We start from the raw sequence: 14815 nt of genomic DNA, 5'->3' as shown, positions 1-14815 counted from the left end.
ACACCTGAGGAGATGAGAAACATTTTAAAAACACTAAAGCTTTCTAAATACTACAAACATACAACCTACTTCTATCAAGAACTAACAGGTGTTAGGCTACGTAGCATACCCTTAAAGTATTTATATAAGGCTAAAAAAATATTTGTTGATTTTATTAAAGCCCGCGAAGAAATACGAGAAAAAAATCAAGGCTTTGGTCCTAACACTCCATCATATCCTTATCTTGTTTTTAAGATTTTTGATTTAATTTTACCACTAGATGATATGGAAAACAGACACTTTTTAAACTTTATTCATTTGCCAAGTTCAGCAACGCTTATAAAAAGAGAATCAGAATGGCAAATTATTTATAAAAAAAACTTCAAATAAATTTGTAAGTTAAATATCCTGTAATTAATAACCATACACCAACAATTGCAATTTCCCCTTTTTGCAATGCTGATTTTTGATCTTCTTCAAGAAAATCTGATAATTGTGGTTCTGGTGGCATTTCTGCTGCAAATTGTAAATTATCACCAGTCAAATAATAATATTCTTGCATGGCTTGATCTACATTTTGAAAAGTTCTTTCTGCATGTCCTTCTTGTTTAAATTTTTATTAACATAATCAATTCGTTCTAAACGTTGTTCATTCCATTTATCTCGTTCATGTGAAAGTTTCTCCATGGCTAAATTATGCCGTTTACGCTCTGCCGATCCACTTATTTGACTAAATAAAAAATTACTTCCTGAAAATGCAAGGGCATTTGTAATAGCACCGCCAATCATAAGTATTGCAGCTGATGCCATTTATATAATAATACACTATTTTTTTTATGCACTTGGTATCGGGTTTATATTAGGAGGTAATATACCATTTTTTATCAAGGCATTTTTAATCATTACTGATATATACACATTGATTGTTAGCATTGCTCCATCTTTTAAACTTAATTGACCAAGATCAGCTGGCTTTACTTTAAGAATTTTTTTAGCAATCATTGAGTTTGTAAGTATCAATCCACTCAAAACTGCTGAGTGGTATGCTCCGTTAACCATTGTGTTTGGGTCCATTATATTATTGAAATTTTTTTTTTTTTTTACTAATCCATATTAAAAGGATCTTGTTTAGGAATTTGTTCAGGTATTTGTTCAGGTGTTTGTTTAGGTGTTTGTTGTACTAAAGATTCCTGCTCTACAACATTTCCCCGCTGTATAAAATACATAAGAAAAATAGCTAACCCACCAACGATTGTCCCACCGATAATGCGGTAATTAATTTGATTTGTCGAATCATACGTTGATTCATTACGAATTTGTTCAGGTGTATTTTCAAAAGTAATTTTTTGTACAGCAGATGGTTTATTGGCTTGCTTTAGAAGTTGTTTATTTTTTTTTGTTCCACTCTGCTAATTTTCTTCCCTGTTCTATGCGTTTTGGGTTTTTTTTCTTTTTTAGTAATTGGAGTTTCCACTTTTGCAGTTTCCACTTTTGGAGTTTCCACTTTTGGAGTCTCTTCAGCATTTTCATTAATAATTGTTTCTGGGTCCATAGTATATTTGTAGCAAATATTTTTTGTTAATAGCTAGGTAAAATTTGTTGACAGCTACTTAGTATTTTGTTGATAACTAGTTGACGTAGCTGATTGATAGTTAGTATTTTGTTGATAACTAGTTGACGTAGGTGGCTGATAATTTGATGAATTGACATGCTGATTGTTGCCAGGTTGTAGATTATTTGGCTGATTAAAATTTACCAGTGGAGTAGATGAATTAAAATTTTGTTGATTAACTAGTTTAACAAAACTACTTGTTAACAAAGCGGCTTCAAGTGGATCTAAAAAATGACCGTATTCATGATACATTTTACAAGTAAGTGAAGTCAGTGCCAAGTCTACAAAAGGAGGATTGTTTAAATTGTTATTTAATTCATTTGTATTTTGTAATGCAAAACGTCCTTGGCTAACCGTTGGGCAAAGACATTCAACTGTTCTTGTGTAAGCATAAACCATGTGTTGTTTTAAAGTTTTGTTATTAAACCTCAAGAGTAGCTTCATATCTTGCGTATAATTTTGCTAACTGCGTCTCGTCCAGTTTTTCTATTTCATCTGTGCTATATTGCTTGCCGAGATAAAACGTACTTTTTCCGCTCATAACAACTTGTATTAGTCGATCTTTTATTTTACTTTCTTGGGGTAATAGTGTAGCAGGTTGTTCATTTAAAGTTTGTTCCAGCAGCTTATCAATCTCCATGTATATATGATGAAAATATTTTTTTATTTGAGACACTTTAATAACTAAAAAAATACACTTGCTATAATGCAAATATTAGCAATGATGCCTGTTATTTGATATATTTCACTAAGCATATATTTAACCAGAATTTATTTTTCAAACCTATAACTTGTTGGTTGTTCTGTAATTAGTATCAGCTTTGAATGTTTATGTTCAGCTAATAAATCGCGCATTCTTTTTCTTTCTTCTAATGACGGTATTACATCATTTTCACGAATGGCTTCGTCAAAAGAATCTCTATCTTTGCAGTAAAATAAAGCCAGCCATTTTATCTGTTCACGCAGATCAGTAAGGACAGAATTATACTTTTGTGTAAGAACCCAAACAGAACAATTAAGATGTCTTCCACTAAAAGCTAACTCTGATAACATTCGTTTTTTCCGTGTCAAACCTTTTTGCGAGCTACAATCATCAATTAAAAAAAGCACATGACTATCGTCTAACTTTCCGTGTGTATCAAAAAATAATTTCAATGTATCATTCAAAGGGTCATCGCTTTTGGACAATAATTCCTTCGGATCAATAAGAAAAATATGCTCTGGATCATTAAACAACCACTTACGGTTTAGATAAGCTTTGTTATATCTCCATGTGGGACAAATGATTATGATGTATTTAAAAAAATTACGATATTCTGTTTCAAGTTGATCTAATGTAAACTCTGTTTTACCGGAACCAGTAGCACCACAAATAATTGCTGAATGGGCTTGTTTTACCGACATATACAGTTAGGACGCTGGACAACCGATTGTTATTGTTCTGCAAGGCTCACTCAGTCATTTAATAAGGCAATACAAACGATCGAATTTGGTATTCAAATGAACAAAATTTTGAGTTACACCTTTTCAGTGTAAAATTTTTTTCTCGGCCAAATGAAAAGCAATAATTTTCATTTTTTCAGTAAATGTCAGGAAAAACTGTAATGCTTGATACTGTATTTTTTTTCAAATCTTAGTGTTAAACTTAGTCGTGAAATTCAGTCATTTAGTGTAAGATTTTCGATTTTGATAGGCTTCAACTCTGCCCGCGAGCCTTTTTTTTGGATCAACCTTTTAGCTTTTCAAAGTAATATAGTTCGCTAAAGAAGGATTTTTCCCAACTTTCTAACGCACATCACCGTGAGCGATATATCATAGTTTTGTCAGAATTTCCGTTTTGATTCCATAATTTTTGACTACCAGCTGAAAAAATTTCAAATCCACGCGTGAAATACTAGCATTGTGGATCGATATCTCTGGGTGCCCGGCCTGGATACAGTTTTGCCAGAACTTCAATATAGCAAAGAAATTACCTAGTGTTTCGGTATAGTGCCTTTTGTTTGTGTTTGTTTGAAATTGCTTAAACCCACCGAAAGTCATAATGAAGCAGCCAAAACAATACAAGGTTAAACACGGAAGTTTATAACAACCTATTATAATGACCTAAAGGAAAAATCATTTATGGTAACAATGAGCCTTGCATTGTAAGTCATGGTTAAAATGTGTTGAGTACCCACCCCACCCCCATAGGCCTACATAATATTACATACCGGTACCTTATAATATTTATATAGCACGGCTATAGCTATACATTTAGAAAGTAGGTCTTATAGCGCTAAATTATGACAAATAGGCCTACACAAACCCGAACGCAAGTCTGAAGGGTGTAATGAAAATGCCAACCCCCGATGGGGGGGGGGGGTTTTCTAGGTTTGGACAGTGGATTTTCCCATGGACCTCATCCTAGGTAAATAAATAAACAAACAAACAAACAAACAGACAAAATGGTTTTCATAATCATGGAATCCATAGCCCCTATAAATTGAAATTGCAGGCTATCACGGGAGCAAATTTTCAAAATCCACCTCATTTACCAGAATTGGGGATTTGGGCTACCAAATCGCTGGTCAGGCAATCCTGGTTTTCAATGGAAAAGGGACCTGGGTTGACAACAATTGAAATATCGATTATTTCTGCTGGTTGCTCTCGAGGTAAAGTACTAAGTTTGACATTTTCGGACCATGAAGGGGAAAAGGGTAAAATAAAAACGGAAATTCTGACAAAACTATAATATATAGACCCACACGATGTGCTTTACAGAGGTGGGAAATATCTTTCTTTAGCAAACTATATTAGTTTGAGACGCTAAAAATGAATTCTGTAAAAAGCTCACGGGCGAACTAAAGGCCTATAAAAATCAAAAATATCACACTAAAAGACACAATTTGATGCTTAATTTTAACACCAGGATTTAAAAAAATGTTCATCCAAGCACTATGTTTTTATTTGACATTACTGAAGAAAAAAAAAATTTGCTTTATATTTGACCGAGAAAATAAATTTCATAGCAAAAGGTGTATCTCGGAATTGTGTTGATTTTAACATGTATCGATCGACTTTTAGCGCGACTAAGCAGAACAAAAGATCGGTTGTCCTGCGTTTAGACTGTATATATTACTAAATAAATTAATACATTGCATTGATAAGTCTGCCGTTTTCAAAGTTAAGTTGAGCATCCTGAATATAATATACGTGTGCATTTAATTCACCAACGGCTTCAGCATTTTTTTCTATCTCAACTTGAATAGATTGACTAGCGCCCTCTATTCGTCTTCCACTGCCATGTAATGAATCATCATCTGAAACGCGCATATCAAGCCAAAGTCCATACTTTGAAGTTAAGTAATCAGACAAGGAAACATCAGCCAATTCAAGTTCTTGCAACTTGGGGATTAGCACGATGTCGACCATCAGCAAAGTGTTTTCTTATTTCATCAAAATGTTGATGTGGTTTCATTCCACTTGCAAATAGTTGATTTGGATTTCCATCAAGGGTTGTTGATACTTTTGTAATTTTAGGATTGTAAAACTTTTCTGTATCTCTGCTATATGAACCGCCACCATTTGCAGGATCAACAAATAGTATTAGAATTCCTTTCATGCTTTTTGCTCGTGGTGCCATAGAAATATTCCACACTGTATCTGATTTATTTAAGGATAGCTGAGAGTGTCTTATTACCCGGTCGTAAAGTACAGTGGATTTGCCTTTGTGTTGATTTTTTAGCATAACAACCAGTTCAGGAGAAGTTATTGTTTCAAACTCCAAATAAATATCAGAAATAGTATAAGTTGCATTTGCGTCTGTGCTTACTACAACCTTGCCATAATTATTAAATGTAAGTTCGTATGATAAGCGGTCTTTAAGTTCGCTTTGAAAAAATGGCATGTGCGATTCAAGTAGTTCAAAGTCTAAAGGAATACTAAAAACATTATCATAAGCTGTTCCAATTGCAACATCTTTTGCGATGGCGCCTTTGTCTCCGGCGTTGATTCTAATTTTTCTAACTGCTTCTGATTGAATTCCTTGGTAGACAGCATTTTCACGCTCTTTTGGAGTTTTCCACAAGTCTTGATAACAGAAAAATATATCACTGTCATTTAAAACAAAAACACTTTGACCTTCTAGTTTTACTTCAAGTTTGCTTACAATTGCTCGGCCAAGATTATTTACAATTGTTCTATTGGCGTCGTTTTCAGAATTAAGAGTTATTTTAAAAGACAGTTTTGATGTACCCGGAGTAATAACATCATCTTTGCCAAGATCAGGAAATCTTACAGTTAAAATACCACCTTGGTCAATTGTGCTTGGCACGTGGGTGTTGTAGAGAGTACGTTGTATGCCTTTAACGCCTTTTGGTTTTCGAAGTTTGCGGTAGGGATTAAGTTTGTGGCCGTATTCAGTTGACATGTTATATTATAGGATATTTTTTTTTTAAAAACGTTTTACTTTTTTCAAAATTTAACAATAGCAGAATTTCATTTTTTTTTTTTTTTCTTTTTACACTAAATCAAAACCATAGTACGTTTGTGCAGGATTCTTTTTACTTTGCTTTAGGCCTGTTGATCTAATAAAGCGGGGGAAAGGTTTACCATCTGTTTTTAGTCTTTTAGCCAAACCGGAAGGCGCCCAAACCTTATCACCATTAAGTACTACAACACACCCCTCTCCGTACTGTGTATCAAAATATTCAACATTTGTAAGTGTATAAATGTGGTCTGCTTGAATTTCTCGCCATTTGATAGCATCAAATGAGTCTTTTTGTTCTTGAATTTTTTGGTTAAATTGCTCAACTGAAATGTTTGCCATGTGTATATATATAGAAATATTTTTTTTCCCAACATTAATTTATTTCCACATTGTTATAAGAACAACATACTAATTTTACACTGAATCTGTGTTTGTCGTTGTCTCTGTATGTTTCAGTATATTCTGGAGGTTTGCCATCGCCATTTCCTGGCCTTCAGAAGTCCTTTTTTTCTGCCTCCTCACGAATTTCTTCCTCTCTCTCAATGCTTAAGTCATTGCGAATTTTCTTTCTTACTTGTGATTTGTGTTCGCGGTAATTTTCCATTTCTTGCAAAATCACTTGGAATTCTTCATTGTTTATTTGATTATCTATCACAGCTCTGCTTACAAGACCATTTACACTAGATAATTTTGATAAAGCTATTAATTTGATTTTTTCATGTTTTTCTACTTTTTTCAAAACAAGCTTAGCTATTCCAGAACTTATTACACCAATAACACCAGTTGCAATAGATGTGATTCCTAAAGGTATAGATGCAATTGCACCAATGCCTGTTGCTAATGAAACAGCAGCTGCTGTACTTGAACCAATAGCAACTAAACTAGAACCAGCGTTGGTATAATGTGCAGCGTTGAAAAATGATTTGTATCTTCTTCTTAATCTTCCACGCGTTTCTGCTTCTTTTTCTAAATAATCGCGTATATCACGTATTTGTTTTAGTCTAAATGACATGCCTCCATCTTCAGGTGGTGGTTGTTCCACCTGTGATAAATCTGGATAAAGTGGTGGTGCTGTTGGGTTTTTCTGCGGCATATATAATATAGATATTTTTTTGTGATTATATTAGCACATTGTCATTTGTAAAATTTAAAACGTGGTGATCTATAAAATGCTGTATAATTTCTTGTTTTTCTAAATTTCTGGAGTAGAGACTTACAATTCCCAATTCTTTAACACCCAAAGATATAACAGAGAGATTGCCTAATGTTTTATTATGCGCTTCCTTTTGTTTTCCGTTTAGCCACACACAAAGTTTAGTTCCTGTATATTCTATCGCTATATGATTTAGTTGTGCTGTATCTACGCTGTGAACTATAGCATTTTCAAAATTTGAATTATCATCATACTTGAAGCTATTCGCTGTCCACTTAATTAATAGTTGTTTAGCATTTTGGTTAAAGGTTAAACTGGATAAATGTTCTGAAGTGATTGGGGGTTCTCTAGGTCGTGCCGAAAAGAGTAAAGTCCATGGAGTTGCCAATCTATAGATGCCAGGCCTAAATATAATTTGAAGTGGAGCATTTAATTCCATTGTACCTAGATTTTTATCAGAATTTGGCAGCAAATTAATGTCTTTAGTTATTATTATATTAGTTGGCTGATTGTTAAATTCATTTTCAGCACTATCTGCAATGTTATTCTTAATTTCAACCTCAATTGCATTAGTTAAATCAATTCTCTTCCTAGCTCTAACAGAAAAGTATGTCTTACTGCCATCTTTATGCGGGAAAACAATGTATCTTCCTAAGTCGTATGGAATAACTTCATGTTCACCTTCTATTAATTTATCAACATATTGTTTATTTACAGCGTCTTTATTATCTTCTGGATTTCCGACGTTAGTAAGTTTGTGATTACCAAGACTTAATTCTCCCGTCATTTGTCCCCCTGACCATTCAACTTTGCTATTCTGCAGGTGTGAAGCATAATTGCTAACATAACCAGCCGTTGCAGCATCTGTTCTCTGTAATTCTTTTCCCGTTTAAATCAAGATCTTGCCCAGTATTCCACTCAGTGCCCTTGTTTTCTACACGTTCTTCATATCCCCAAATGCTTGAATGTGTTTTGTGTTCTGAAATGGACATACTCGTATATATTAGTGTTTTTTTCAGCGTGCAGGGTTAATTTCCAGCGTTAAATCAATGGGTAGGGCATGATTGTCAAGTTTATGCCCAACTTCATTGCCCCACTCTATTTTAAAATCAAAGTCCAGTTCATGAACATCACTTTGGAATTGTTTGAACTGGTTTGCCTTTACTGGCGTCTGTTATTGTGAGAAACATATTTATATTATATAATAAAAATTCAAAGAACAGACCTTCCAGAATAGGTAGTCGTTACTCTGAGTTTCATGCCTAAAAGGCAATAGGCATGAAACTCAGAGTAACGACTACCTATTCTGGAAGGTCTGTTCTTTGAATTTTTATACGCTCTCCCTTTTGGGGTTGAGCACTTTATTCAAAAGATAGTCTAACTATGAGTAAAATGTTGTTATATTATATAATATATAATTATGAGTATTCCATCATCATTCAAGTTTAATCAAGATGCAACTTATCGTGTAGGTGGAGTATATGAACCAACACATCGATTTAGTTTAGTAAACCAAACTATACAAGTAAATAAACGCAAAACATTTTCTGTTCGCTTTCCAAATATATGGATTGATTATAAATTACCAAGAGTAGAAAATCCTGAAATTTATAATGATTGGATCTCTAACCCAATGCAGTTTTGGCAAAACCAACTCAACTTTGCTGTATGGTGTGCTACTTCTGGGTGTGGAATATCAAAATATAACCATTTACGACATATAAATCCAATGATTCGAAGTCTGTATAGATTTCACGCATACTATCAAATTCGTCAAATTCTTAAGGGGTACTACACCCCAGGCCAATTTTTTGCCTATTTTTGCATTTTTCTCAAATATTATAGCGCATTGGTGACAGGTAAGATATGTATATTATAGGGGCAAGACCTACAACTACTGCACTGAAAATTCAGCAACTCAAGGCAAGTAGTTATTGATTTATTGATCAAATGTTGGTTTTCCCTCATTTTTGACTGTAACTCCACAAGTGCTGTCTGTGCTGAAATTAAATTTCCAGTGGAGTAGTTGTAGTCCTTGCCCCTATAATATACATATCTTAGTTTGTCACCAATGTGCTATAATTTTTGAGAAAAATGCAAAATTAGGCACAAAATTGGGCAGGGGTGTAGTTCCCCCTTAATGAAATGAATTGTCCACTGCCTGCAGAAGAATCATTTAATCCTTTAAATAATGGAATAGACATGAGTGCGTTTGAAAAAATTTGCAACGAATTTAGAATTTCCACCAATAGCAATTTTCGACAAAAACTAGATGAATGGAATGGAATGGGCACAGCCAAATTTACAAGAACATATCACCATGATTTTAGCTTGAAAACAAACGATAAGGTAGAACTTGCTGTAAACCCAAATGTCAATAACTTTACCCAATTCATAAAAGGCCGTGTAAACTTTTTAGGCAACACTAAAGATGCAACGTATAAAATTTGGATGGACCAATCATTTACTCGCCAATCTGATACGGTTGATACCAGCTCAGATGGAAGCCCAATGTCAGCGATTGGAAGTTTTGTGATTGATTACGGCAAGGGCTTTACACAAGCCGGCATAACAAGAATTAATGACTCTATTCGCACTTATGTATGGGCAATTTTGGGGGCACAATCTCAGTCAAGGTCATCAATTTTAGGAACAGGTAAAGCATTTGATGCACAAAAACAATTTTTAGCTAATGTTGAAGATGCAATAAATTCTGAAGTTGACCTTCCAAGTTCAATTGGGCGATACCAATCCACTTTACAATTTGCTAGAAGCCAGGTTGATTATGTTGTTGGGTTGGGATTGTATATGATACCCAGCGATATGGATTTGTATATTGGTACAATTAATGGGTATAATAATTTGATTCTAATTGCATCATCTGATGAGATTAAAAAAATACAATTAGGCCAAAATAATGTTAATGATGAGCAACCACTTCAAGAAACATTTGATCCACCTCAACTTAATAATGAACCCAAAAGTGAATTTGATACACTTGATAATTTACCTCAAGATGATGCGCCTATTCAGACAGATACTACACTTGTAGATACGGCCCCTGTTCAAACTTTGACCCAAACAGATACACCTTTACTTCAAGAAGAAGAACAACTTACACATGAAGAAACTAAATTACTTTTAACAGTAGGTGGAGTAATTGCTGGCACTACTTTAATTTGGACTTTGAAATAGATTGCATAACATAATTATACAAAATTCCACTAATAGCTATTAATAATATCCATAAATGTTCAGCCGTAAATCCAATAACAGCAGAAGCAGATTTTAGTATAAAACTTACAATACTTCCAATAATACCGGGCAAAGCAATTAACATTTTATCAGCTATTTTTAGCAATAAATTTGCAATGTTCTGCAATTGTTGTTTTATCCAGCCTTTAATACCTGGTTCAGGTGTTGGGCCAGGTGTTGGACCAGGTGGTTTTGGACCAGGTGGTTTTGGGCCAGGTGGTTTTGGACCAGGTGGTTTTGGACCAGGTGGAATTACAGAAGTTGCGGATTTAGCAGCTAACAAAATTCCTTCAACTATGACACCAATCACCATACCCAAAGCAGTTATAATAGAAATTATTGATATTCCCTGCTCACGAAATAACGTTCTAAGACGTTCGTTTAAAGTCATGTCTTCATTAAGCATTTTATCAATTGTTTGTTTAATTCGTTCAAATTGGCTTCTGAATTTGCCATCGTATTCATGGATTAGACTATCAGATAGTTTAATTTGTTCTTCTAGTTGTCCAATTTCTCTTTTGTTTTCTTCAGAAATATCTTCTTCATCAATAGTTTTAAGTTCTCTTAATCTTTCTTTTTTGGCTTCTCTTTCACCTATTAAGTTATGAACAGTTGTTCTCATGTTTTTAAGTGAACGATTTAGACCCCTTATTTCACGAAGTGGTAATAAGTTTTCTTCAGGAACATTTGTTATATTAGTGAAGCTAGTCTCCATAACTGTATTAATGCTTTCTTCAACTTTGTCTACATCTTGTAATTCTATAGTTTCTGGACGATCTGGACTTCCGACTGTTGTTTCAATATCATTAGTTATTTCATTTAAAGCTCGCCGTTGTTCAAGTGGTATTTTTGGTTTTGCGCCTCCGCTAAAATCTTTAATACCAAGAACATCCCTAACAAAAGCAACACCACCTTTACCAAAATCTCGTTGTATTGTGCTTGGCGCAAAATATTTATTAGGGTCCTTGGGGCTAGTTAAAGGGATTTGTTTGTCCTTAAAATGAGCATATAGCTGTTTTGTCGTTAGGTCCCTTATAAAAGCAACTCTATAACTAATTGATGCATCTGGGTCCACATCCCATCCAAGTTGTTTAACTGACTCGTAAAAATCGTCTTTTGCTCTTTGGTTTTCAATAGAACTAAGCTCCGTGTCATACACATCTGGTAAAATGCTGACTGATGTTTCAACTTCTTCTGGGGTTAATTTTCTAATTCCAAGAAGAGCAATAAATTGATCACCTGAAATTTTATGACTTAAATTTTTGTTAATATTTTTTTAAATCTTACTATAATTCACCGGATCTCTGTCTGTCTGTCTGTCTGTCTGTGTTTGTCCGCAGCTTTTCTCGGAGACTAGGGGTCGCACGTTCCTCAAACTTGGTGGGTGGGTGCAGCTTGATATGAGAAAGAACCAGTTTATATTTTACAAGGTCAAAGGTCAACGACCGGGTCAAGTCCAATTGAAGTCTAATTTCAAATTGCTCCTATGGAGCTCAAACTTGGTGGGTGTGTTGACCTTGAACTAACAAATAAAACTTTCCACAGTGACCTTTTCGTCACAGCTACGGTTAAGAGGTCATAGGTCAAAAAAGGTAGAAATTTCAAATTGCCTCTATGAAGCTCAAACTTGGTGGGTGAGTGGACCTTGGACTAACAAACAAAAGTTTCCACGGTGACCTTTTTATAAGACCTACGGTTAAGAGGTCATAGGTCAAAAAGGTAGAAATTTCAAATTGCCCCTATGGAGCTCAAACTTGGTGGGTGGATGCATCTTGGACTAACAAACAAAAGTTTCTACGGTGACCTTTTTATCAGACCTACGGTTAAGAGGTCATAGGTCAAAAAAGGTAGAAATTTCAAATTGCATCTATGGAGCTCAAACTTGGTGGGTGGGTGGACCTTGGACTAACAAACAAAAGTTTCCACGGTGACCTTTTTATCAGAATTACGGTTAAGAGGTCATAGGTCAAAAAAGGTAGAAATTTCAAATTGCCTCTATGGAGCTCAAACTTGGTGGGTGGGTGGACCTTGGACTAACAAACAAAAGTTTCCACGGTGACCTTTTTGTAAGACCTACGGTTAAGAGGTCATAGGTCAAAAAAGGTAAAAATTTCAAATTGCTCATAAATGGAACTCAAACTTTGTGGGTGGGTGTAACTTTGGCCAAGGAAGCTCAGGTTTGCGTTTGTTAGGTCATCCATGGTCAAAGGTCAGGTCAAATTTCAAATTGAGGGCGAAAGTCAGGTCAAATTGCAAAAAGCTGCAATTGAGCTCAGCTGTGAGGAAAGTGATCCCAGCTAAATGACACACCCTTATTTTGAGATTTGCAAAAGCCAATAACCATGATAGCCGAAAACCGCGAAATACGGGTAAGAGGTCATGGGTCAAAAAAGGTAAAAATTTCAAATTGACTCGATGGAGCTCAACTTGGTGGGTGTGTTGACCTTGGACTAACAAACAAAAGTTTCCACGGTGACCTTTTCGTCAGACCTACGGTTAAGAGGTCATAGGTCAAAAAAGGTAGAAATTTCAAATTGCATCTATGGAGCTCAAACTTGGTGGGTGGGTGGACCTTGGACTAATAAACAAAAGTTTCCACGGTGACCTTTTCGTCAGACCAACGGTTAAGAGGTCATAGGTAAAAAAAAGGTAGAAATTTCAAATTGCCTCTATGAAACTCAAACTTGGTGGGTGAGTAGACCTTGGACTAACAAACAAAAGTTTTCACGGTGACCTTTTTGTCAGACCTACGGTTAAGAGGTCATAGGTCAAAAAACGTAAAAATTTCAAATTGCTCATATAATGGAGCTCAAACTTTGTGAGTGGGTGTAACTTTGGCCAAGGAAGCTCAGGTTTGCGTTTGTTAGGTCATCCATGGTCAAAGGTCAGGTCAAATTTCAAATTGAGGGCGAATGTAAGGTCAAATTGTAAAACGCTGCAATTGAGCTCAGCTGTGAGGAAAGTGATCCCAGCCAAAGGACACACCCTGATTTTGAGATCTGCAAAAGCCAATAACCATGATAGCCGAAAACCGCGAGATACGGGTAACCGCCTAGTTGTATTAATTGATAAAAATCTATCTGGATTTTCAGGATCTGTTAGTCTTATTTTTAGATTTTTAACAGAAGCAAAAACTTGATCTGTTTCTGTGTCTTCTAAAAAATCTACCTTTGTTTTTGAATGTGTATCTAAATTCACTTTCCACCCTTTTCGTTTGAGTGTTTGATAAAATTTGTCTTTAGATGAAAATGAAGGAATAAGTTCACCGGGCGGCTCATCAAAATGCGATGGATTGGTACTAATCATATCGCCATCATAGGCGTCCCATTCAGTCGGTTCTCCCAAGGCATCTCCCTCTTCAAAATCATCTAAAGGAATTTCTTCTCCAGGAATTTCAAAATCAGCCATGTATATATTTACCAATATTTTTTTACAAAAAAAACCCCACACTGTACAACAACAACCCATCAAAAAACAACCACACTTAAATCAAGTCTTATTATATTTTAAGTCTCTTACCTCGTTTTAAATTTAAAAACAATATTAAGGAAAATAAAAACCAGAAGCACACATTTTGAAAGATTCGCAACTTTTTTTTTATCGAATCTCGAATTTAGTTTTATATAATAATTGAAAATGAGTATTTTTTTAACGTTATAAATACCTTTAAAATAGAAAGTAGGGGGCGCCCTATGGTAGTACTATACTACTATATTCATATTCATATTCATTCATATTTTATTTTCATCAATCATCAGCATCAATATACAAGTGATACTATAGCTCAACAAAGTAATAAAATTAAATGTAAACAAGAGTCATTTGTATAAATAAATATCAATACATTTAGGCAGTAACAATTAAATCAATATAATTAAATTAGAATAGCATTACTATGTATGATTGACCAAAATACACTTTAAATGCATAATGATATTACGAGCGTGCTAAATAGTAGTTTGTTTATCACGGACGGAAATACCACACTGCAATGGCAATTGATTTTGAAGTACTTCTATGATGATAAGCGCCTAACAACGGATAAGCTGGCTCTCTACAAACATGCTCAGTGAATAATACAATACATACTATCAAATAATACATGTCGAATTGAGAAAAACTTCTAGGTAGGTTAATTATGATGACTTGTTGTACTACTTACCTCTGACAATATAAGGCCTACACAGGTTCCTGATGCTATAGTCGATATCCCCAATGGTGTGACTTGACACAAAATGTTGCTGAAATTGAGATACCGTTATTTTTTTTAATTGTTTCTAAAATTAAAACTCCGAGAATATAGCTATAGTGTTCCCTAGTTGATATGATGGGCGCACGTATACACGTA

The 14815-nt window shown here is 34.7% G+C and overlaps 1 protein-coding gene across 1 annotated transcript in view; it reads right to left on the bottom strand.

Moving 5' to 3' along the window:
• LOC140149631 (uncharacterized) overlaps positions 1 to 14815 on the bottom strand; it is a 122372-nt gene extending 107557 nt beyond the window's left edge. Inside the window, exon 1 of the mRNA XM_072171711.1 lies at positions 14630 to 14815. The gene's annotated coding sequence lies outside the window, so the exon portion shown is untranslated. The remainder of the gene's footprint in view (positions 1 to 14629) is intronic.

The sequence above is a fragment of the Amphiura filiformis genome, chromosome 4, assembly GCF_039555335.1.
Source record: "Amphiura filiformis chromosome 4, Afil_fr2py, whole genome shotgun sequence".
Classification (NCBI taxonomy): domain Eukaryota; kingdom Metazoa; phylum Echinodermata; class Ophiuroidea; order Amphilepidida; family Amphiuridae; genus Amphiura; species Amphiura filiformis.
The sequence above is the reverse complement of the archived record's forward strand: the minus strand, read 5'-3'. Positions and strand labels throughout refer to the sequence as shown.